We start from the raw sequence: 26,963 nt of genomic DNA on the forward strand, positions 1-26,963 counted from the left end.
AAAAACCTGACAAGCAAAGTTATAAAGGTTACACTTGACACATACTTCAGCATTATGCCTTATATTAATCCATTTTTTTAAAGGTAGGGTACTTTATATTTGTTAGAAATTGATGCCACAATAGTATTAACACTCCAGAGGAAACATTTAAACTTTGCAGTAAAGTAAGGCGCAGGATAGGATGAGCTCAGTCCGTGGGTAGGGGCACTTGTGAAAGACGCGAGCCACATACTTCTCGCTTACAATAAATAATCTGCTACATCAGAATAGCTTATTAGGATCGTGTGGGATTCAGAATTTTAACAACACTGCCATGATATTTGCCTTTTCCATTTGAGGGAATATTTATTGTAATGGCATTATAATATATTCTAGGAGATACGAAGGGAATAGTGAATTTATGTAGGATGTGTATTTTGCTTCTCATTGGAAAAGAAAAACTACCAAATAAAATTATACCTTTGCACTAAATATTGGGGTTGCAGTGTAGTTCAGTAGAAGTGAATGACCCGATGTTCTAAAAATGATTTTCCCAGGATTCCAGTTTTTAGATTATAATGGTGATTGGCTATTTTAAGTGTTCTTACCCATTAGATATATATTATATTGGTGGAAGTATACTCAGGCTGTTATTTTTAATTTTACAAAAAATGCAAAGCAGTTAGCAATCCAAGCATTTATGAAAATGCTAATGCAACCTGAAGCTTTTCAATGTTTTTCCCTTTTCAAGCAGTGAATCAAGTATTTGATTATTCCCCTTAAGTTCACATAAAAATCAGATTTTCAAAATCAGCCATTTTGTTCTGAAGCTACTACTCTAATATGCTACTAAATTATGAGTAAACTTCAAGAATCACAATGTACACCAGAATATTCTATCAAATACAAACTATTTTACATGGCTTTCTCTGCTTTCCCCATTCTAATTCAGCGAGAATCATAGGAATTGTCATTTTTTCCGTCGTTGTTTTTCTACAGTAGACAAGCGTTGCCTCTTTGCGAAAAATATTAGATTGACAATACTAGTGAAGTCCCTCACATATATTTCTTAATATAAAACTACCTAAACTTTTACACTTTTATTTGTGAACTGGTATTTTTAGCTGAGAAAAAACTGTAATTGAATTTTAGATTTCTACCCATCTTTGACATCTAGACATACAGTGATAGGAATAATTTATAGTAAAAATGCAATTTGACAACGTAGCAATTTGAGGTATCTGAAGGTTTAAGGCAAGTTGTTCCTGGCTTACATCTTTGTGAATGAAAATGTCAAATTTACCCAAAATGAAAAAAGTAGCTGGTAAAACACTATGACTTGTCTATTTAAAAACAACTAATGTTAGATGTGTTTATAACAAAACATTTTAGCTGTCACAATATTAATGGCCTGTACAAATATGTACATTCAGATGTGTATAAAATATAATTTATGATTTTATATGCATATATGTGTGCACATACAATTCTCCTAGTTGGATTTAATTAAAGTTAAAACCCAGTACTTCAAATATACAACAATATGCTTACTTTACACTATATATTGACTAAATTACAGTCTAGTTTTTTAGATTTTGAAAAAAGTTAGACTAAAAATTTGTAGTGTTTTTTTAAAATGTGTGAATATTATCTTTTATCCTTAGTGAATATGTGGCATGTTTTCTGTTCTGAATTTTCCCCTGATCAGAGATAAACAAATACAATTCAAATGAGATATTTATATTCTCTTTATTCTTACTTAATGCATGACATTAACATTATATGAAAGTTACTAAATCTAATAATTTTGGAACACAGTTGTATTTCACACATTGTCCAAAATTTTCTAAAATATTTCTAATTAGAGAGTTAGTATGTTTCATGATACATGGCCATGTTTGTAGATATTAAATTTCAAATATTTCTTTTCTTAGAATATATAAGTGCATGTACTCCAAAAATTGCAAAGGTTTTTGTGTACAGAGAAAACATAAACTCATATAAAGTGAGAAAAGCAGGAATCACTTCTGAAACAAAAAATCAAATACATAAAATAAAAAGACCACTGTTGAATGTAACTAGCTAAACTGGCATCCCTCAATATAATTATGGGGACTCTACATGAGTACCTGGCTAAGGAGCATTATTCTACATTGTTTTCAAAGAGCTGGTTTGGATTTCACTGCAAAATATTTCAGCCAAAATAATCTAAAACTAATAAAATAAGGTCAGTCCACCTCAAGTACCTGCTATTGTGCTAACACCAAATAGTCCAACGTGTCAGACACTTTTCTCACTCACCAGAAGCTTAAAGTCATTACAATTGAACTAATCACACACTACTGCCTCCAAAATAACTTTTTCACTGTAAACAAATAGATTACTCTGACAGATAAGACAAATCAATTAACATATCTACATTTTGGCTACAAACAATTGCTCAAGTCAAACTACTGCATTTCAGTGGTCAAAAAGTTTGTGGGTCAAAATGTAAATCGAGATAGTTGATAGCTAACATTATAGATCAAACCATAGATAACCCCTTTTATGTTGAAATTATGGACAGTTTACTGTTTTCATGTGTATGTTTTTTAATCCAATGTTTGTGATTTCTTAGGTCATTTTTTTTTCTATATAAGAAACTGTGATGAAACGAAATAGTAGAAGTCAACTGTGTTGCTATGATCTATTTTCACTTTATAGCTGATCTCCCAATTAAGTGGAAACTAAAGGTTTTTCTCAGTTAACCGTGTGTAAGAAGTGGATTCTGCCAGTCCACTTCTCATAGAACAAAATGGGCAAGATGAAAAGAACATCAGTTTGTGTTAACCAGCGGTTTCCACAGCGGACTGAGACTGAGTAGATAAATAAATCACATTACTGTCACCGTCCTCAGAGTCATTATTAAAGTTTTTGAGGCTCACAAACAGAAAGAGCTTGTGTATCATACATGTCTCTGCCTTTCCTAGAGATTATCATAAAATTTTATTTCCACACGTTATTCTAGGTACTCAATTTTCTTAAGAATCAATTTTGGTAAATCAGGATTAAATGATTAAGATTTCACAAAACTCAACTGGAATTAATTTCTGGAAGACTCTATCTCGTAGTCCCTGATTCAGCATTTCATTCCTGAGAGTTTCAAAATAATGTCAGCCTGCAGGCAATTTTAACAGCTAAGTCTCATTGTATTTTTAGATTATTATTATGATAATATATATGATACATTGGAGAACGAGAAGCAAAATATTGGTTGGGAAAAATGTAGTGTTAATATTCATAAAGGTAAGTTTTATGAAATCCCAGGTTTAACTAATTTTATTTCAGAGTATGAGAAAGCACCCCTTAGGCACAATTGGGGTGTTTTTGAACACTCATCAAACACTTTAAACATCACTCTGTAAAAGAAACTGTATTTTCATAAGTAGTTTTACACATAAATCTGAAAAACAAAACTGATTATCTTACTCTTGAAACGAAATTGTACTGTTGTCAGATTCCTCAAAGATAAATATTATGGGAATTTTCTCTTACATGGAAGATGAAGGGTAACAAATTTTGCATAAACTTACTAAGAAGTACATTTCCCGGGGAGACAAGAGAGTCTTCTAATTCTTTTATTTTTAAGTCACTCAAAATAATCAAGATTAGTAAATGTATGGAACTTGAATAAATCCTTTTTTTCTTCAGCAAATATGTTACACTTTTAGAGACAGCAGGCGGGAAATCTGTATAAATATTGAATATAAATATCAATTAAAAATATTCACTGGAAATTGATTCTTTTATTACATATTGCATACTGGAATGGAGGTACTGTTTTATTTAAGCGAAGTCAGTGTTTTCCAATAAGGATTTTGAAAGTTAGGCTGGAAGGAGGACTATGTATGAGAAAAGACTTGATTTCAATCACCATATTTAAATTCACCCACAGTCTTTCTAAAGCAAATAAAAATCTGTGTTTTATCTTGTTTATAATTGGGTCAGGTCATAACCTCTGAAAATTACGTGATGTATGTTATTTATGCCACAAAACCTTTACGCTCTTTGCTTGACTTGGCGTTTTGACCTTGCTGCTGAACACGGGGCCTTCTTGTTAGCTGACATAGAGGTCATTGGGCTTACTGAACAGTTTGGGTTTGTATATGAACAGTTCAATAACAAGGCAAAGGGGACCACTTCTGAGAAAGACCCTAATATTATTACGACATTATTGTTGTTAACACCTCACAAGATAATTGTTTTCAGAACTATACTATAATATCTTTGGGACTTTTGGACTGGACATCAATTCCTGCTAGTCCTGATTCTCTTTTAACTGTTTCACCTTGTATTAATTTTCCTTAAGCTCATTATCTTTGAGACCACTTATAAGCTTCATTTAAAATGCATTTCTTGACTAGATATATATCTAATATTTCTTCTACTAAGAAGTAACTTATATTTTTCCTTAGAACTATATTAACTGTTTTGGTGGTGTTCATATATTGATGTTAATTTTGTGTATTGAATTACATATCTTTGAGATATAAATCATATTTCAAGTTATAGAACAGCTGATTTCAATCAATATGCTTTTCTGGAAGGTACTATATATATATATATATATATATATATATATATATATATATAAACATTGAAATGTTTCATTTCTAACCATCAGTTTGAAAGGAGGTTAGCTTTCACTAGAGCCATTAAGAACCTAGCTGACTCAAAACATTTGTTAATTTCTTCTAGATATTACCCTGCAAGTGAAAATTTGTGATTATTTTACTTATAGATATTTGAGTCTAGTGAGGGCTGCAAACATTGCGATTCATGGTGGTCCTCTCTAGAGAGTTATCTCTTGTGGTCCCAGAGCTATCAGCATAGTGGAAACAACTCTCAAGTGTTTGGAAGCAACAATACACTAAGGACTTTTGAACATTAAGTTTTTTCACAATTAACTATCATTTTTATTAGTCCTTGAATTTTGAAGGGCTTTATTTATCTCAAGTCTTAGGAAATGATTTTCCATATGTGATTTTTCTTTTTATGGATATGGCTCTTATTTACTCAATATTTTTATTTACTTAAATATTTATTTAATAAATATTACTTATTTACTTAAATATTTACTTATCTACTTAAATATTTTTAATACATTATTAACATGAGTACAAGAGATGACCTGATTTTTACTTTTCTTCTTTTAAAAAATTCATTGATGCATAATGATATATAAAATATATTTATTAAGTGTGCTGTTCTGTGAGTTTTGATATATAGATACTGTTTCATATATAGATGATATATAGATGTTAGTTTATAGCTATTTACATAGCTGCTCTGTGGTATCCAGAATCAGAAGTACCAAGAACCTTCTTTCCTTCTTTTAAGGAAAGTAGATCATCTCTGTCTTTCATCAATATTCAAAGGGGGATATGTTAACACAGGGGGCATTGCTTCATGTAATGTATGCTTTCAGGGCCTGGGTGGGGCTGATCTTATACATGTCATTTCCATGTGATGGAGTGCTGCTGGATATGCCCAAAATTTATGATTTACTGAGGTTAAACTCATACAGTTCATGATGAAGCCCTCAGGTCTCATGGCACCTTGATAATCTGTGGTTAAGTGTGTGGGCTCTATTAGGCCCAGGTGCCATCCTTAAATTGTTTATCAAAAGGAGAGTCATTATCCACAGAGGATGACTTTACTCCAAACCCCAAGGGGCACTAGAGTTTCCCTATATAATTTACCTCACACCTAGATCCCTTCTGACACTGGCACTTCAAGCACTGTGGGATCTGCTGGATGGGTTACATGGACCGACCAAGCGGTCAAACAGTGTGCTCAGAATCCTGGGTCTCTTAACAGCTTTGGCTTGTTCCCCAGCCCACTTAAAAGGTGAAGCTTTTCAGGCCATTCAATAAATAGGGCTCAGCACCACATGTATGTAAAAGTGATAAAAAAGCTTTATCTTAGTCTTAAACAAAATTTAGATGAGGTAAATAGTTTTCTAAGGAAAACATAATTGAGAAATGTTAACCAACACAGTGAAAATCTAATAGGAATGTAGTAGTGTCAAATTAGACTCATACATTGTGTTATTCCACAGATGATTTATTTTTAGGATTTATGCCATAATTTTCTAATTAGTTAAAATATATGCAAGGAAAGCATGTACTCATAGTCTGTTTAAAAAATAATTATTTTTAAATATGTCTAATAAATATGTATAATAGTTAGCTGTTAGGGTACATAAAATATTGACCATAAATCAAATCTTAAAAATATGGTGCTTAATGGTGAAAATTATACTTAGTATTATTTTCAAATACAGATGCTAGGAAATTGAATGCTGTATACTTGGAGGCATTATACATGCACAAAAAATCTTTCACCTGATGCCAAAATTTCCCTATAAGTAGTTGGAAATTAAAACTTGCAGAATAACCTAATAAGTAGAAGTTGAAGAATAAGTAAAAGAAATGGAAATTCTATGTCCTGCAACAAATAAGTTTAAGTGGTTTAAAATACTTAGAATCTGTGATAAGAAATTATATATTTCCTATAGGCACTTTTCAGTTGGAGGAAATAAGGGGCTTTCTTTCAATAGCTAAACAACTATAATCAATATTTTAGAATTGCAGGGAGATGTGATGTGACGCTTAAAGGACAATATACTAATAAATGTGTAGACTAGAAAAAAGTTACACCATTAATAAAATGAGAGGTAAAAGTTTTCTGTTTCAACTTGTATTTCTGAAGATAGGAGAGAAATTTTTTCATACATTAAATTATAATTACAGGTTTGAAACTACTATTTATAGTGATTGTTTTTGTCAGATATTGATCTGTGAATGTGTAATCTCACTGGTAATCCTGAACCTTCCTGAAGACTTAGTCTCAAAGTGTGATTCTTAATGGTCTGATAGATAAAGCTCCATTAAACATAAATTCCAAGCTTGATGCCAAAGGGCTCCCTGTGAGAAGTGGTGATGTTTCAATTAAGAAAATCACTGGAAACATTATACATTGTAAAATAAAATGATTGAAGTATTAAAAAAACTTATATAATCCTTAAAATGAAAATAGAATATACCAGTATGTTTGAAAAACTTTAAACATATAAATGCTTTAAAAATCATGATTAAAATAAAGTAATAAATTAGTATACAAATTAAATATTTAGAGAGAAAAAGAGAACTGGAGGTGAGAATTGAAGAAATTACCAAGAACACAATTCAAAGTAGATTAAATGGAAGGTGCTAAAGTGATGTTAAAATATATAGGGCATTTGGCCATGAGAGAAAAAAAAATGATCAGTAAATTTCCAATACATTTAAAGACACAGTTTTTTCAGACTTAAGGAGTTCTGAAACTTCTAAGCAGAACAAATAAAAAAAACCAAATATTCATACAATAATAATAATAGTTCGTAACATAAAAGACCAAATTTCAACATTAACAGAAAATCTTGCTAAAAATGAAACATGGTTCAGACCAGCACTTAATGTCAAAAGTAGATGAGTAGAAAAATAACTTTAAAATTACAAAAAGAGACTGGTAGTATATATTTTTATATTCAGACAAATTGTCTATTATAATAAGAATAAGACATTTTACAAACCAGTTTCTTACAACCCAGCAAATAATTAAAACAATTTCTAAAGTTACACTTCAGGGAGGAGAAAATGTTCCCATAAACTGTTTTGAAATCAAGGAAGAATATAAGCAAAAGTTAATAAATTCCTGGAAAATGTTATGTAACTATCAGGTTTATATTAAAGGTAGAAATTATTTTACAGGATTCTCTAGCCTTTCAACCTGCTATAGTAAAATACCACAAACTGGATGGCTTATAAATAACAGAGATTTATTTCTAATGGTTCTAGAGCCTGGGAAGTCCCTGAACCAGATTCAAGATATTTAGTGTCTGATATGCAATGACATTTTGGTGCATAGAACTTCTTACATGGCGGACAGGACAGCGTTGCAAGCTTCCTTTTGTATGGACACACTGACCTCAGTCAAGAAGGCTCCAAACTCACTGTCCCAGTGTCCAGTTTCCTAGGAGCATCACCTGAAACATGGCTATTTCAACATATGAATTTTGGGAGGACACATGCCGTCTGTTGCAGAGAATAAACTGATAAAGCATAAATAAATACCTAACCCTAATACAGGGTAAGGAAGTCATTATAAGCAAAACATTTAAAGTTCCATATATTGTGGTGGAGGAAAATATAAATACATTGATTAGTTTTAATTTTTGACACCCTCCATATTTAAAAATTTTAGTGATAACCATTAAAGGAATAAAAATGGATTACTGAAGTCTCAGATAAATACAAGGAAGCAATGTGATTTAAAAGAGGAATAAACACTGTATTGTCAGGATGAAACTTAAGGAATGCTTTAAGAGAAATTTACCGACTTAAATGATTAAAGAATTGTTAGAAATAGTTACTTTTTTAAAAAAAACAAAAAAAAATTCCAAACTAAATGCAATATAAAGGGCAGAATTTAAGAAAACATGGAGAACTGCAGGGCAAAGCCAAAAATGAGTTACTTATAGGATTAGAGAAACATCTGAAAAAATTAAGTTAAACTAGATAGAATACAAAGTAAGAACTGCCAGAAATGACATGTAATAGAGATGGACTGAGAAACATAGTACTGTATCTCTAAAACATGTAAATTTAGATTGAATTTATAACTTATAAACTAGGGCTTCTTTATTCAATATTGAACAGAAGCTATAATAGGGAACTTTCTTTTTCTTAATACTAATTTGAAGAAGACCTGTCATTTAAATTTATATCCAGTTTGGCATGGAGGCACATGCTTGTAATTCCAGCATTTGGGAGCCTGAGGCAGGAGGCTTTTTGTGAGTTTGAGGCCAGCCTGGGCTACAAAGTGAGTTCTAGGCCAGCCTGAACTGCATAGAGAGACCATGTCGCAAAATATAAATAAATAAATAAAAATCCAAAGTTAGAACTGTGTTGAGTGTAAGAAAAATTTAAGTGTAAGTAGCTTGATAAGAGTTTTATAAAGAAGAATGTTGAAAATATTTTCTTGATTATTTTTAATCTTTTAAACATAGAGAAAACACAGTTATATATTTCTTAAGCCATTTTCCAACCATAAAATTATTTATCATTTTGTCATAATGATAGATAGAACCAATTAATCATTAACATACTAGTATTGGTTATCTTTTTATGCTGTTATACTTTAAACATAAACATTATCTTTTTACTAATCATCATCATATTCATCACCATCATTTTGATGAAATAAAAGTCTCTATGATGAGAGAGATTCTGAAAATCAAATCTCATAGGGAGAGGAAAGTATTAATGAATTATTATTAAGCATAATGCATTTCATTTGATCAGTAAACTTGCTATATTTCTTTTTAAATGGCACAATTAAAGAAATTCTTTGTCCTCTAAATACCTCCCAGCAGCTTACCCTCAGACTAAAACAAATCTGTGATACTGAAGCAATCTTACAGTAAATATGGACTTAGTTAAGAAGATTAATTCATGATTATCACTGATTTGAAAATCAAATACTTGGTCTAGGGATTTAGTTTACCCACATTGTGCCTATCTGGCAAGTACAAGGTCTTGAATTTAAGTCCCATTTGCCAAAACAAAAACAAAAACAAAACCAAAAACAAAAAACACAACTAAATGAAAATCAAATACCTTTGCCTCTACTTTCTCTAGTTACGTAAAATGGAAAGGCAAGTGAACAGTAACAAGGTAATATAAACTTGCAAAGTCACTATCTGTATGATTAAAAGGAGGGTCTTGCCAGCAGTGATCACCATTCCAAATATTCTTACATATAAGTAACAGGTATCATTACTTTCTTAGTTTAGATTTATGTTAGATAAAAGTGAAACAAAAATTGCTCATATGAATGGGGCATCTTTTATTAAACTTTTTTATTTTAAAGAGATTAAGACAAAAGATGACATAACAAAGCAGATCAGATCAGAACAATGCAAGTAACAGCATTTTACCACAAGACAACCCATAATTAACTGTAACTCCCGTTAGTGCCTCTTTCAATTGAATTAGTTGAGCATAGCTTCATATATGATAGTATCAAGCATAACAAAACAGTATAAAACCATTCAAGAGAATGAAAGCATTACAGGGCTTTCAGAACCACATAGCAGAGAATGAACAATGGCTACTACATTATCTCATTTTCCATAGAAAATTTGTTTATATTATCACCCATAATAATATCCAAAAAGATATAACAGGATAGAACCAAAGGCAACAGAAAAACAAAAGCATAGTAGGACTTCAGAGTAAGATGGTACTAAATCAGCTCTGGCTATTCTAATGCTTTCTTTTCTTTAAAATAGCTGTTTATACTATCACAGATAATAAAATCAAACAAACTAGGATAAAACCATTCCAACTAATGAATTGGGTATCTTGTGATATTTTGATACACGTGTACATCAGAAATGGTTCAATCCGGTTAAACATTTCCGTCTCCTTTTATCAGAAATTTTATCATTTCTGAATGGTGAAAATTAAAAATCTTCTACCTTGGTTTGGAATATAGAATGTGTTATTGTTATCTATAGCGCTGGTACTGTACAATAGCATACCAGAATTTCTTGCTGTTTGTGACTCAAAGCCTCTTGATCAGTCTTTGCCAATTCCTCCCCACCCTCCTCCCTCAGTGTTACTTCCCTGGTGTCCATAGCCAATATGTTCTGCTTTGTTTGTTATGCAGAGCCTGGGATTAAACCCAAACCCTTGTGCATACTTAAACAAACACTCTACGAAGTGGTACTAGTACCGCTGGGCTATAGCACTTTTGAGTGAGTAAGTTCATGAACAAGAATGTTTAAGGAACACATATCCAATAAATAAGGTAATTTTCTAAACCAGTGGTGCTTTGTTTAAATTGTGAAGAATCAAGTGAATTTGACTTGGGAGAACTTTACATTTATTATGTCCTGAATTTGTTATTTCTGATATTTCTAATAACTTTTCAAAGAATGTCAGTAATACTGGAGAGAAGCCATGTTATTTTTATTTAACATAAAATACTCATGATTTATCATGAAGTTATATTATCTCACATGTCTTTTAGGATAAAACATTTTTTCAGAAATAGAAAAAACAGAGAAAAAGAGAGGGAGACAAAGTGAATGAACATCAGTTGTTAACAAATACCTACTATATGTAATTCCAATAAAATAAGAAGCAACCAAAGCATTTAAGTATTTAGAAATGGATATGGCAGCACATAGAAATATCATTTGATTTCATTAAACTTCTATGTATAAACAGATATTTAAATCAGTCTCAGAACTATGCTTTGGGAAAATTCATAAAATTTATTGCTATATATCTACTTAGCTAGAGGCACGGTTGTACAATGTTTTATAGTACAACACAGCACCCTGTATCTAATAAAACTTTAAGAAAATGGGTTAAGTTCTGGCAGAGAAGTGCTACCTCTAAAACATTTGAATACAAACACAAACTATGTCTGCTTTAGCACTGTCTAAAAATCCTCAGCCTGGCATCTTCCACAGTGCAAGGTGACAGTAGCCTTGATTGCAGGGATCACAATACCTCAGTTCAGCTCCGTGTCTTCCACTTTATAGAGCTGGGCCTCATTTGGTTATTTTTTTCTGATCCATAATGTCTTGACTGAAAAACTGGGTGAATTATTCAATAACACCATTCAACAAAAATCCATAGCATTTAGGATCGAATTTTTACGAATGTTTGGAATAAATGTCAAACATAAAACCTTCTTTTCCCACTTACTGATGGCTCACATAATTTAAAGCAAAAAGAAAAATGTACTGAGATCACTCATGTCTAATCAGAGTCCAAAAGAGGAAAACTTATAAACTCACTTATATTGGAAGATTCGTTTTTCAAATGAGTGTAACTACTGCATAAAATTTCGTAACAGCCTCAGGATGGATCTTTGGCAAATATTACTTGAAACTATTATAAAAAAAGGAGCTGTACAGAATATCAAAGCATGATAATCTTATTAGACGCTTACAGGTGTAAAAATAAATCTGTAAAATGGAACAAATTTTCCAGCGATAAATTAGAAACATGACCTATATCCCTTCTTTAAGAAATTGATTCTTGTGTTTATTTAAAAGTAGACATCTGTAACCACTTCACAGATTATGAGAATTGTGATCAGAAACGCAGCATATGGTAGCAAGTTATGAATCCAAGGAGACACAGCTAAGTTTAGAACTAAGGGAAATTTCTAGGTTTCACTTAAAAAGTAAATGGAAGAAACATTTTGACATCGTGTGTTGTAATATGAAGTTATTGTATGACATTCTTCCAAACTGGCCTATTAAAACCTAAGTATAAATAAAATTCACACTTTCAATTTGAAATCTCTATTTGCTTATTTTTGCAAAACATGTATTTTTTCTGATGTTTTATGGTGACAGATATATCAGAACAAGATTTAAAGTAAAAGAACAAAAGAAGGTGCACACATTATATTTAACTTCACTGGACACATACGTATGAAACGTAAAGCATCAGTGATCATCAAAAATATGGGAATATTTAAGTAAAAATATGTATTGTAATAATAGGCACATTACCATTAATTCTCTTCAACATATTCAAAATAGTCACCTTTACTTACCTCATCATCCTTGACTGTGTCTTTTATTGCAGTATTTTCAATTAAATGATCATTTTATTTGTTGTTGACCATTGCTTGTATAAATAGATTAAAATTTTACTTCAAAAGGAAGGCAAATCTCATAAAATCTGGATAATTGATTTTTTACTATTTCTTGATTGCTTTCCATATTCTAGACCAATCTGATGATATTCACTCATTTATTGAGAATTATATTACAATTGAATTATGTATAATTGAATAAAAAAGATAATGCAAAAATTTTCATTTTCTCAATCCTGAAAGTTTATTTTTAAGAAGTTAACCTAGAATGGATATAAGCAGAGTAAGTTATAAAATTTCTGTAAAATGTCTAATGAAAATAATAGATGAGATTGTTATTTATAAAATATTCCTCATATTCTAATATAAACATAGTAAGATGCAAGACTTGTATTCAAGACTGTCCTTTCGTATTTGTGGCATAGAATTGGAGGCAAATTTTGCTCCGAATGGTTGATTTTAGGATATCATTATGTCTAGCTCTGTGCTGAGTCTTTTTCTCTTTCAAAATGGTTTTATCATTTTGCTGAACCGCCATGGTTTACTGTAGAGTGATGGCCACCCATGCAGGGCTCTTCAGACTCTAGTATCCTCTGATGCCAGTTAGAGATGTGCTGCATGTATTATCATGAGGGCCGTAGACTGAGAGGATCTCTATACATCTTTAGTTTGAAAGCATCAGGGGCAGGTTACACTGCTGATTCTATCCCACTTACTGTTCTCCTTGATTTCCTGGAGTCTGTAATAGTATTTAAGAGTAAAACAAGGTGCTAGACCACTGGGACCAAAATCCTGATTCCTCTACTGATTTGCTGTAGAGACTTGAAAACATTGTTTAACCTCTCTGTACTTTGGTTTTGCATTGTTGAAGAAGTCACAACTTTATCTGTCATGCTTTTATGTTTTTAAAGTGCAATAATGAATGAAAGTCATTTACATCAATGTGTGACAAATCAAGCCCAGGAGGTTAACACACGTGATTTATTTACCGTGATTTATCAAGATTACTCACTCCATTCATCCTAGCATCTTCTAAAGAAGGGTGTTAACCAATCTGCTGCTCAGACACCGAGCCTGTCTATGTATACATGAATCCTCTATTTTCAGGCAAATTTTGGAGCAAGGAAAGGTGTCCAGTTTCTTTATTGAGAACCCATTACCACTGAAGGTCCTAGATACTTCAGTGCCCTTGTAATTTAAGACATTCCTCTCCTAGCTCATGAGAAGTTCATCTGATCTCCTCGTGCTGGAAAGCTCTAGGAGCTTTGAAGCCAACTTTGGACTAATATTATTCACTGTGGCCTGCATCTGCTCGGAGTGTAGGGTTTCCAAATTCAGAATACATTTTTGGCTTGTACCATAACAGCTTAACTTTAGTTTATTTGTTTCTTAAATTTAAACTGTGGGCAGCAAATTATCACAAACTTAACACCTTAAAGCAACACCCATGGTTCTTAGCTGTGAGTTTCGGCAGTTGAAGGTGGGCACCCACCATTCAGTTTGGGATACTACAGTCACAGTCAAGGTGTCGGTCACCTGAGCTCTGATTTGGAGACTAAGAAAAAGTCTGATTCCAGCCCCCTTTCTATGATTGCAGATTCATCTTCATGCAGCTGAAGGCTGAGTGAGGTCTTCTCTGCTTGCTGGTGACTGAGGGCTGCTCTGAGTTTCCAGGGACTTCTTTTGGCTTCTTCCCACATGATCCTTCCCTTTTGTGAACCAGCAAGAGTGTGAGGAATCTGTCTCATGGTTTTGTTTTCAGGCTTCTTCTACTACCATCTGGAGAAAACTAGCTTTTTACACAGCTCAGGTTACTGGGTTATGTGTTCCGAGAATTCCCTTATTTTCACTGCACTTACCTAGCATCCTTGAAGACATTTGCAAAATTTCTTTTGTCATGTAACCTCATGTAGTAATTAGAATAATGCAGAGAGATAAAGATCGTGGGAGCTGAACTGAAATTTTGCAAGTCACACTCAGGTATTGGGGTGTGATGATACAAGAATTCACTGCTGTGGTGATGAGTGGCATAATACAGACAGAAAAACATTATTAAATAATGTTTTAAAATATCAACATATTCATTGTCTTTTTATATGTAGCTGTTTAGAATAGCTTTTAAAATGAATATTAAATGAGTAGTGAAAGAATAAGTGACATTGCAGACAGATATCTGTCAAATTTACCTGCTTTCTTTATTGTCAGGATGATTGGTAAATACTCTATAAATTTAGCCATTTTTCTAAAGTAAATTAATCCATTTAGTACTATTATGCAATATTTCAATATTTTTCAATTATGGCTTAATTAAAGTTATTTTGAAGACTTGTTATATGATTTTTTCCTATATTTCAATTATTTTTCTTTGAATTTTATTATTTATAATATTACTTTTATTTTGTTATCAATTACTGCCTGGTTGCTTAATTTTTTTTTTTTTTTTTTGTCTTTTTCCTTTTTATCGGTACCGGGGATCGAACTTACGACTGCCTGCTTGCAAGGCAGGTGCTTATGCTGCTGAGCTAAATCCCCAGTCCTGGTTGTTTAAATTTTTAGTTTTGAACAAAAATATGCTTTCCCAATTCTAATTACATGCAGTAAGTTTGAATTTTTCTTTCAAAATCCATACTATTTGAGAAATCTTAGTCTAGTTTGTCTTGTGCCTTTTGGATTTCTCTGAGGACAATAAACATTTAGTTGAAAATTCATTGGAAAATTTTAATTTTCTTAATAATAGGAAATCAGGGAAATACAAGAAACCTATATTTTAAATGCTGTCTATGGTGTAACCTGAGACTGTTGCGAGGAACTAATCACTCTCAGGCTGGAAAAAAATAGTCTAACCCATATGCATTTTCATTTTCTAGGACTAAGAGGCTGCCTTTAGGTTGCAATTCATGCAGAATTTATTCTTCTGTAGCTAAGACCAATAGCAATATTTTAATGTAATACCTAGTAATACACATATACTCTGTTCAAGAAAAGCGGAATTTAGTATTTTAGAACTTTTGTCTTGATTTACCTCAGGCAAAGAGTTTACATATTTGTTCACAGAAATACATGACACTAGGTTAGTAGTGAAGGCCTAAATTTTCTGAGGAAAAACACAGGAAGTGTTTTGGGGGTTGTGGTTTTGCTTCAGTAATGTATTTTTAGAGGTTTCCTTTCTCACTCTCATTGATGTTGTTTATTTGCAATCCACTCAAATAATTTCTTTGTACACCTCTGCCTCAGAACCCATCATTTGCTTTTAAATCTTTTAGAATTTTACTCAAAAGTTTTTTATATATATATATAATCTCAACTCTCACCCTAACATGTTCCTTGACGATATTGATATCACAAAATGGTAAGATAATTCCCATACCTGCTGCTTACTGGAAATGTCTGAATTCGGGTGAGCATCTGTTTCCTTTTGTTACTAAACAGTGAGAAATCCAATTAAATATAGTGACATAGGTAATTCTTGATTTTTAAAGGCAGTTAGCCAATATAATTTGATATAGAGTTTCTGTTATTCAGGGATCGAATTATATATTAAACAAGATATTTTTATTTTAAGGAAAGAATTAGATGCAGAATATTTTTTAATTTATTGTTTTCTTTAAATAAAATTATACTAATATTGAATTAGCCCTTTTAGTCTTTATTATTTTAGGTGGAAATGTGGAAGGGAAAGGAAAAGTGTTATATAATATGAATGTCAAGACACATATTTTATAAAATTACAATAATTGATAAATGTAGAGGAGAGAAAATCCTCTAAAAGTAGTTATCTGGGGCAATTCTATGACCAACTAGAGCAGTATACTCCTATACTAGTCAGATAACATGCATATATATGGAAGAATAGCCAAATAAGTATAAATTTTATAAAAGATTTTCTCATTTTCTCTACTTAGATGAACTCCACTAGAATCCTTTTTTATGTCATAGGAAGGAAAATGTGACCATTACTGTAATTCCTCTTTTTTTCTTTCTGTTAGTAAAAATTGCAACACAAGGTAAGTAATGCGCCTCTACTGCTGCCCGTGAACAGTAGCACCTCGGCACATCTCTACGTGAAAGCTTATTTTACTATCACTTAAGGATCTCATTACCTTTTTATGAGGCTCGCATGCTGCTTTACAAATATAGCGCTCTAGTAACATTATGGAGGCATCATGATTCTTGCCAGGGGCATTTTTTTTAAAAGCAAGGAAAAACTAGTTTGAAAATAACTTCCTTAGTGTGCTTCATCTTTTGTACTATGCTAATATTTTCCCACATGTTTGTTGAAGTTTGAGTTTTATTTTAGTTTACCCGCCCATCTGGAAGTTATTAAAATGTGAGAAAGCATGTATAATTCTGATTTAATTGTTGCGATAAGAAACATTGGATCTTCTTTAATAGTATAGGAAAGGCTGACCCAGGAGCCAATGAGATTCCAGCACTAACATTGAATTAAGATATACAATATCTTGATTCAAATATCACAATGGGTTATTTTAGGCCCACAAAAGTCCAAGTAGTTTAGAACACAGAAATATTACATTAGCAATTATAAAATGAAAATCTGCACCAAGATGTTTGCTATTAGTGAAAACTAGAAAATAAGAATTTTAACTGATGTAGATTACATAGATAAGAACAGATTCAAAGTCATTTTTATATTATCCTTATCCTCACTTCATGACTTTTTACTGAAAAAAAAGAATTATAATAAATTCTTTATTGAAAAAAAAGAATTACAGCAACTTCTGGGTGTTAAGTGATTGCGTTTTTCAAGCACATGTTTTCTCTGATGTCATAGTGAAAATAAGAATGAAAAAAAGGACCCTCACCCTACACACCACTCGTCACCCTAATTAAGAGCATAAAATTTTAGTTAATCTTCTAAACCCATTTATCATTTAGGAAAGATAGTTTAATTATCAGTGATAAAGTGTTTTGCTAGGAAGATTTTTTGCAAAGTCAAAGTCAATGATAGCCTTTTATGAAACATAACAGTGTGTTTCATTAAGAAATAAAAATGGCTTTAAAAATTCTAGATACAGTGTCTTAAGTACAGCACAACAAAGAACTAAGGACTCTCTAACTTCTTTTGCTAGATGAATCTCATATAGATTATGGAAAAATCTGGGCATTCTGTATCCAAAAACTTAATATCCAACAATTGTTTCAAAATATGTATAAATTTGAATTATTTACTAAACTAACTAGTCATTCTTCTTAGCAATGAATACTTGACTACAAGGTTTTTATATTCTCCGTGGAAAAGGAACTCCAAGATCTACCTGTTTAATTTTGCTTATTTATTTATGTTTGTTTGACATTGATTTGACCCAGGATGTATACCACACCAGCTGGGACGAGATAACATTCCAGGATATGAAAAATTCATAACCATATAGTATCAGATGATGAATAACAAGTGTGTTCACTATTTTCTACATAATAGGACAGTTATCAATGTTATGATTTTTTCTTACAATGAGAAGTCATTGATAAATTATTAATATAAATTTATTGCCCATTCAAGACCTTCTAGAAGTGATCATTCTAGCTTATCACAGGATTGTTGATGCTAACACTCATATCACAGTTTATAACTTTATCATTAAATACAAAAATGTGTCAAGTAGACTTGTCTTAGTTTCCAAATATCCGTATGAAATAAAGCACCTGTATTTAGTAATTAATATCATAATATAATGTGATATTTCAATTTTATTTTAGTTGGATTTGAGATTTTTTTTAAAGCTTAGTCAATTAACTTTATAACACTCACAATGGACCTATTTTCCCTTTTAAACTAAGTAATTATTGGCAAAAATAAACTGGGATAATGTCTACTTGGCATTTCTACTAATCTGTTCATCTCAATTTATTCTTCTGCATCTATCTCCTTTCAAAAGATGGGTAATGTGCTTTGATTCTGAAAGAAAACCAGAGACAAGAAAACTTTTCCAATTTAACTTTCTGTTATGATTGAATAACTTATGTGTTAACTTATTTTCCAGTTACCCTTTAGTTTAACTCTATATTCTTCATACACAAAATATCACTGCATAGTAACTCTGCAGGATGTGAATACAGGTAATAACATAGAAATAAGCAGCAACATTGAGACAAACAGTTTCCATATTTCAGGAGATCTTTCTAGGAAAGGGTCATACAGCGCAGTTTTTATCAGAGGAAGTCAGAGAGAGAAATGGCAAGATTTGTTGTTGTTGGTTTGCTTTTGGTAAATGGAGTATTCATATTTGAAATTCAGGTTAAAACAGTTATGAGAAAGAATGAAGGGCTGATCATTACAATAAAGAGTCAGAAAATAAAGAATACTTACATTTCTGTATTTCAGACTTGATTCAGACTAGAAAGTAATACAAAGATGACCTACAAGATGATAGTAAACACATTCCTGAAGTTTGAAATATATTGATTTGTGTTTAGGTAAGTAATATCAAAAAAGCTAATTACTATATACTTGGGAAGGAATCATGATTTTGGGGGATGTTAAATATGACTCTAAATTACAGTAAGTTTGAAATATCTCATTATAACTAGAGAATGACTGAAAAATACATAATTATGTCATTTCAGGGAGAATATTCAGATCAGATCCCCAAATTAAATCCTAGATAATACAGTGAAAAAGAGAAAATAACAGAGGGTAATTTTGGAAGGATTATAGAATAAATAAACTGGAAGTAGTGAGAGCCAACATCTAAAACATCTGAAATACCAATGACAGAGCAATCAATATAAAGCTGGTGTTTAAAAATGTGAAGCCTCAAGGTTAATTGAGACAGATAAAGTGTCTTCTTTTTTCGGTTACTAGATTTTGAAAGAAACGTAAAAGTAAATGGAAAAAAAAAAACAATTAACCAAGTAAAAAAGTTTAGGTAAGTGCCCCAACTCCTGCCCAACAAGAAATATCTGTGAGTGACAGAAAAACTATTTGATTTTTCTTTTGTAAAGTTTCTTGTTTCCCCTTTAAGTGTGGTAGCATATTCTAGACTAACATAGACATCGAATTACAGATCATAGCAAATGTGGGACTATAGATTAGACTAAACATCACACAAACCCAGCATGCATTAATTTAGCTGCTGTAAATTAGTAAGTCTTAGAAATGTCTGTTTATTCCTACCCCTAGGAATGATTTGACATGACTGTCTTCTCTCTTGAGCTATATCTCCAGTCTATTTGCTCTTGCTTTGCTTCATTATCTGGATCTTAACATCAGATAGATGACATTTTCAGGGTAAGAAGGGTCTATCAAATCCAATTCTAATGTAAGCATTTCCAATGATTTCTTTTTATTGGTATACCTTTAAGATACACAAAAATGCACTCATCACTGAGAATGTATCCTTATCTGTAGCTATTTTGGTCCTTTCTGCTTTCTCCTGCTTTATCCTCTCTTCTTTCCAGTCTTCTTCCAGGCTCTACAAGACCTATCCTCTTCTTCTGTTAACTTTGTATTTTGCTCTGAAATTATTTATACTTTCACTTTTAAAATATTTGGTAAATTATATTATGAACCGTTCACTATGCAATTATATTTTTATTCATTTATCAAGAAACTCAGAACTATTACCATTGCTAAACTTAGGTGATGATAGGAAAAAAGTCCCCTTCTCTGATCAGGATAAAATTGATTGCCAATATTCCCACAAGAATTGGGAATCATAACATGTAGAAAAATGCTGATCACATATACTGGAATACGTTGGCGTAAGAAAGGTAAAACATGTTTATTTCAGGCTCTCTCAGAGGCCTGATAAATTGTAAATCTAGGAGGACATGGATTCTGCATTGCCCTTAGATACTAGATATATGGAACTCAAAAAACTAGTTATTGGATTAATAAACATCCTAATACAAGCTATGCGTCTCCAGGAAGATAGTAAGAATCTGCAATAATTCCTTAATATATTTGGCCACGGTCCTTTCCCCCACCCCCACAGAGCAAATCACTGCACAGAATTTGCTTTGGGAAATGCTAATGGTATTTAGTTCCTGGAAGAGAGTCTATTACTAGGAATCCCTTTCACCAAAACTTTCTCTAGCACAAATCAAGTTTAAAAGATGAATTTCTTTTTATCAGTGAAATTCAATAAGCACACACTGCATGCCTATAGTTCCAGTTATTGTGCAAAATGTTGGGAATAGCAAGGCGTGGGTGAAAGCCCTGTCTTGCAGGTTTTACCATAGTGTTCTGAAGTCATCCGTGCTTGCCTGCCTTGCTTTGGTGTACATGGGCAGAGGTCACACTAGGAGCTTCGGCAAGGATGTGTGAGGACAGCTTTGAGAGCACGTCCGGCAAAGCTGATTCTGTATAAGTAGCAAGAACCATGGGAGTAAGAGGAGGCCCAGTAGGAGGGACATCAGGATGGTGTTCTGTGGGTGAAAAAGCAAAAGCTTTGTGGGTTGGCAATGGTGTTGGAAGTCAGGGGATGGAGAGAGGTGAGGATGAATGTGCACCAAGGTAAACATGGCAGCCGTACACGGGGACTTAAGCAAGGACCCACCAAATACCAATTCTGCCCGGGTGTACTACTCTTTATCATAGTCCTGCTTAACAGTCCTGGAAGTTTAGCAAAATTTATAAATAACTGGCACAGCAATTGAGGCAATGCAGCATACTGCATAGAAGCACTGCTAAGGATTAGAGATTGGTGGTCAACTTAACACCAGCCAAATTAAATCAGCAGGTTGCTGCATGTAGATGGTTCACCTGAGAAAAGTGGCCAGTGTGTCAGTGTGAGTTCTCCTAAGAGTTGTTTGGAGCTATTGGTTCTCCTGGAGGAGCTTGTCATGCTGGCTCCTCTGATACAAACTCAGCTGCTATGAGAGGAGCTTGGGACCTTGTCGCTGAGTGGCTGTGATTCACTTTGGGGGAGCTCTGGTCCTTACGTTGAACATCACTTCCTGGCTCCGGAGGGGAAAATATGTACTGTTTAATCTCCAGGAGAAGCTTGTCATGCTGGCTTCCCGACATGTACTTGACTGTTCTCATCATTGGAGGAGCTTGGGACCTCATTTGTCACTGAGGATAGCTGTGGTACTTTTCAGGGGAGCCCTGGTTCTTATTTTGAGTGTTATTTTTGGCTCCAGTATAAAAACCTCATCCTCCAGGCACAGATCCTTCACCCCGCTGGCACAGACATTCTAGCTTCCATTGCTAACCTTGGGGCCTTCCCATCGCAAATGTTCAACACTTACATGAGTCATTGTTGTGGGCTCCAGGTCTTCAGCAGGACTCATGCAGGACACTGCAATGGGATCCCGGCCTTTGACTGGATTTTCCAAGTGTTTAGTGTTGTGGACAGATTTCCTGCACTTTCTTGTATTTAACTCTGGTTGACCATTATAAAATATTATAAATTCTGTGTCCTGTCTGTAATTGTTCTCCTTGCTCCTTGTAGTCATCCCCTGACTACAGCAAGAACTGCCACCAGGCTCCAGAGCTTGTGCAGCTTATAAACAATGTGGTCATTTTCTGTATTAGAGAGAATACTCTAAGTATTACAGAGAATACTCTAATAATTTAGAGTAATGTATGCATTACTGATGGTGAGGACTAGGGCTGTGGAGATGGCAGGGGTGACAGTTGATTCAGAGGATATGGGTAGGATATGGCTAATCCAGAGACCATAGAGGCAGAGGTCAGGGTGGCTACGGTTGCTACTCAGAACAGAATTACAGAGGCAATTATGACAACTGAGAGGCTTATGGAGCTGACACACCCACAAATAACACTTGTCATCCAGGGCTGTCCTTCCAAATCGCTGTGTAAAGGTTTTTGGAGCTGTGTCGAAACTTGTGTAGTAAACTACCTATTTTTGAATTGAGCTCCCAAGGAATCTTGCTAAAGACCTGTTCCAAAGCTCTGTGTTCTTTAATTTCTCCCCATTCAGAGATAAATTTCTGGCACATTTGTAGATATGGGATTTTTCCTTTGCAAAGGTTTTAGTTTGGTCTCTCTGGAGAAAAAAAAGAAATGAAAGAAAGAAAGAAAGGAAGGAAGGAAGGAAGACTGATTTTGTTTTTTAAACAACATGTACTTGGGATTATTTTTAAAACCTGTACATAAATCTTATTGCAACCAGAAAGTGATTTTTGAATGTACCTGTAAGCAGTCTGCATCAGGAATATGATTGCCGAAAGCTGTTTTTTATTGAAATTCATCATCATTGATTATAAGGGCTTCTTAAAAGTGTTTGCTAACGTCATTTTTTCTAAATACTAGAAGAAAAAATATTCTTTTATGTCTCATGTAGCGTTTAGGAAATCCTTCAGAACTGATTCAAAAGATGAAAGTTGAAAAAAAGTAATTATTTTGCTTATACATATTACATTTATTAACATATTTGCAAATATAAAATATTAACTGATATGCATGTAAGTATTCCAAAACTAAGAAAGATCCAAAAATGTAAGACATTATGGGCCAAAATCATTTATGTAAGGGGTATTCCAACTACGAGGCACTATAAGACAGTCATCTATCAATGGGATTCGCAAATGGCATGTGTTCTCTGGAAAACAATATTCACCTATTCTTCAAATCTCTTTCATGTCTGTGCTATGTCTAAGGACTACAAGTTTTTAACAGTTAAAATAGATTTGAGGAAAGAATAAAAGCAATATTTTTAAACTTTGCTGAAAAAATAAACTTATTCACTATTTTTATATTGAAGAGAAAATTCCTTGGAGTGAATAGCATAAAATTTTTAAAAGTCAGGAAAAAAAGGAATCAGAATCAGCTGGAGTTCATCTTAACTTCTTCTTCTTCTTCTCCCCAGAGTTCAAACAGCTTATGTTATGCCACATCGTCTCTGAGACTGGGAAATTCACGACTCAGTTGTCTCAGCAAATAATTTTGGATTGATGGGTGCAAGGGTGGAGGAGGACAGCACCTGGACAAGTTGGGTCACGGCAGTGGAACTATGGTCATATTTGTTCCTTCTGTTGAAAAGGGACTGTGTGTGGCTGCCTCATCCTAAATTCTGTTTTGTTCCAAAGATCTGAGAGGATTTTCTGGTAAGATACTTAAAAACACACTCTAGTACCACAGTGGGGAAAGGCTTCTGAGGAATTTTTGGATTTCATTAACCCATTATTTTGTGCTCTTCTAAATTTATGCAGGTAATTAGTTGATTTATTTGTGTATTTATGAATGTGTTGGCTTGCTTTTTGTTTTTTAAAGCACATCTGTCTCTAGTTCTGGCCAAACACAAAACCTGGATCCAGGTGACTCTTTTCTCTTTCATCATAAGTGAGGTAATAATACTGAATCCTAAGGTTACATTATATTCATTTTGACTAATGTGAGACACATAGATTTCTTAAAAAGTAAATCATCACTGTTTACTATACAAGAGAATTCTTAAATTGTGTTAATTTGACCTCTTCTTATACCTTAATAAAACAATTTTTGTTGTGGATCATATAATTTTTATATAAAATTATCTGAAAGAATTTTTCTTCTATTATGAATTTAAATTTATTTCAACTGATAATATAACTGTTATATATTTCATGGGATAGCATATTGTGTTTCAATATTGTATACATTGGATAATGTTTAACTTAGCTGAAACATTAACTGTTTCCTCAAACATTTGTGATTTGTTCTTGGTGAAAGCATTCAAAGTGCTTTATTGTAGATTTTTGAAATCTGTATTGTCATTATCCATTGCTACCTTATTGTGACCAGAGCACACCACAATTTTTTTCCTCTTAACCGTAACTTAGTATAGATCAACTCTTCTCCATCTCTCCCCCCACTCTTCCAAGGGTTTGGTCATGATCGTTCTTCTCCAGATTTGTATAATATTAATTTTTTTCAGATTTCACATATGAGTGAGATCACTCAGAATTTTCCTTTTGGATGCCTGATTTATTTCACTTAATCTCTAATTCCATTCAAACAGTCACAGTGACAGGGCTTTGTTCTTCTTTATGTCTGAGTAATATTCCATTGTATAGGCACACAATTTCCTTGTTCATCTGCCAGTGAGTGGGCACTTATGTCATTTCCATTATTCTTGGCTGATACGAACAGTCATGCAACAAATACGGAGGTGTGAATGTCTCTATGACACACCAAATTCAGAACATTGGGATTGATTTCTAGTAGTGCAGTTAATGGATCATATGTAGTTGCATTTTTATTCTTTAAAAAAAACACATGCATACTATTTGCCACAGTGGCTGTACAGATCTGCATTCCTACTAACGGTACACAAGGATTGTCATTGTCCAGATCCTCACTAGTGTGCGTTGTCTCTTATCTTTTTGATAATAGCTTTTCTTACTAGAATTTAGTGAAACTTCATGTTTTTGTTTTGAATTTTTCTGATAATGAAAGACAGTGAGCACTTTTTGAAATGACAAGTATCACAAGTTGATACTTGTGTGTACTGCTTTGAGAAATGTTTACTTAGTTGTATTAGCCATTTTTAACAGGTGGAAATAAAAAATACCCTGAAGAGACTGCCTGGTCTTCAGTCCCCTGTCTACTTACATAGGTTTCTGAAATTGCAGTAAACAGGGACTTTACCTCATTTAAATAGATGAAAAACTACATTCTACCTACATTACTACTTATAAGAAAAGTTGTGGTAAAATGACAGCTATTTTACTTTTAAAAATAAATTTTGCATAGTTGATTGACTCTGTTTCCAGATAACAATGAGAGCTACAAATTAAAATGGGTGATTCTGTGTAATAAGGATATTTTGGAGTTATTTTATGTTTGAGAACTTTTATAGTTTTCAAAACAAGCTTATGAAATAGATACTTGAATCCCCAGTTTACAAATGCTAAAGTGACTTGTTATCTAACATTGCACAGATAAAATCTCAATACATTATGAAATTTGAATATAACAAGAACTAAAAACCCATGTTTGACCTATTAAAAATGAAAATTTTTAATTTTATGAGAAGGGTCTCTATCGTGTGCTGTAGCTGTGATGATTTTTATTCTTACTTTTTGGCATCATATTAATTTTATATTTTCTCTTTAATTTCAAAGAATTATTCTTCAGTCAACTACTATGAATTCCTCTAATGCACATCTGAATTGATAAGAAAAGTAAAACACTTTTTCTATGTTCAATATTTTGGTTCCTGTGAATATTCCCCTCAAGGGTTCTCTTTCACTATACCTCATAAATCACATAATCGCTACCCAAGTCTGTCATCCCAACTAAGTAGCTAGAGACACATCGCTAAGTGACATGTGATTTATAGTCCTGTTAGATAATCTTTGATGGTGAATATCTTTTAATGTTTTCCTTCATAGGAATAAGTACCCTTTATTAGGGAGGTCTAGAAGTTTTGCAAAATTGAATAACACATTCGGAAAATAGACCATGTAATCAGAACTTCTTCAATGTATTCCAATGCACTATACTTGTCTGTTTCAGACGACCTCTAGCCAGTATTTCTAAATATTTTCTCATTTCACGAATTTAAAAGTACATTGCTACAATGTCTAAGTACGTCCAGAAAGAAGAGACATTACTAAATTTTCTAAGCTTTAGAAACAATATAAGCATATAGAGATTGAGTAATATACTGGTGTTTGAAAATCTGACTTTAAAACTACTGCACTTAAAACATTCTGCGACCTACATTTTTCCTTTGTGTGATCATTGTTTACCCTTTGTCATATTGATCCTCTCGTACTCAAACTCCTATTCTTGAGATAAGATGCCACCTGTTTGGAAATTATAATTTTCTAACATTTTTATCTGTTTTTCCATCATTGCCTTTTAATTCATTGCTTAGGAAATGGCTTGGTTACTGACACAAAATACCTGATGTCCAAAATGAAGGAAAGAAAGGCTTATTTAGTTTGGCAGGTTTTGTAGGTTTCAGTCTATACTAAGCTGGCTCCAAGACAGGGTGGCTAAGGGGCAGCTTTTAATGGCAGGTGCAAGCAACAAGACTAAAAATGGTAAAAGGGGAAAACATGCCTCCTTTCCTCTCTTATACTGTATATGAGTTAAAATAGAACTTGGCGGGTGCAGCACCCACATTGCCAGTCCCAGCACTAGACAACAAAGCAACCAAAAATGCTAGGTTCAACTGCTTTTGAAAGCCCTTTGCCCCACGACTGCATGAGTATTTTGGGGGACAATCAAACACAAACCATAACAGGAAAATACTTTGTTTTCCATATATTGAAGTATTTTATTTTTATAATGTTCTATTTTACATCCAGTCAAATTGGACAGACCTTGCCTCCACAGCTCAGAGTTTTTCATTCTCTGG

This window comes from Cavia porcellus, unplaced genomic scaffold (genome assembly GCF_034190915.1).
Source record: "Cavia porcellus strain 051 isolate PalLab524CR breed Dunkin Hartley unplaced genomic scaffold, mCavPor4.1 scaffold_2, whole genome shotgun sequence".
NCBI classification, from domain to species: Eukaryota; Metazoa; Chordata; class Mammalia; order Rodentia; family Caviidae; genus Cavia; species Cavia porcellus.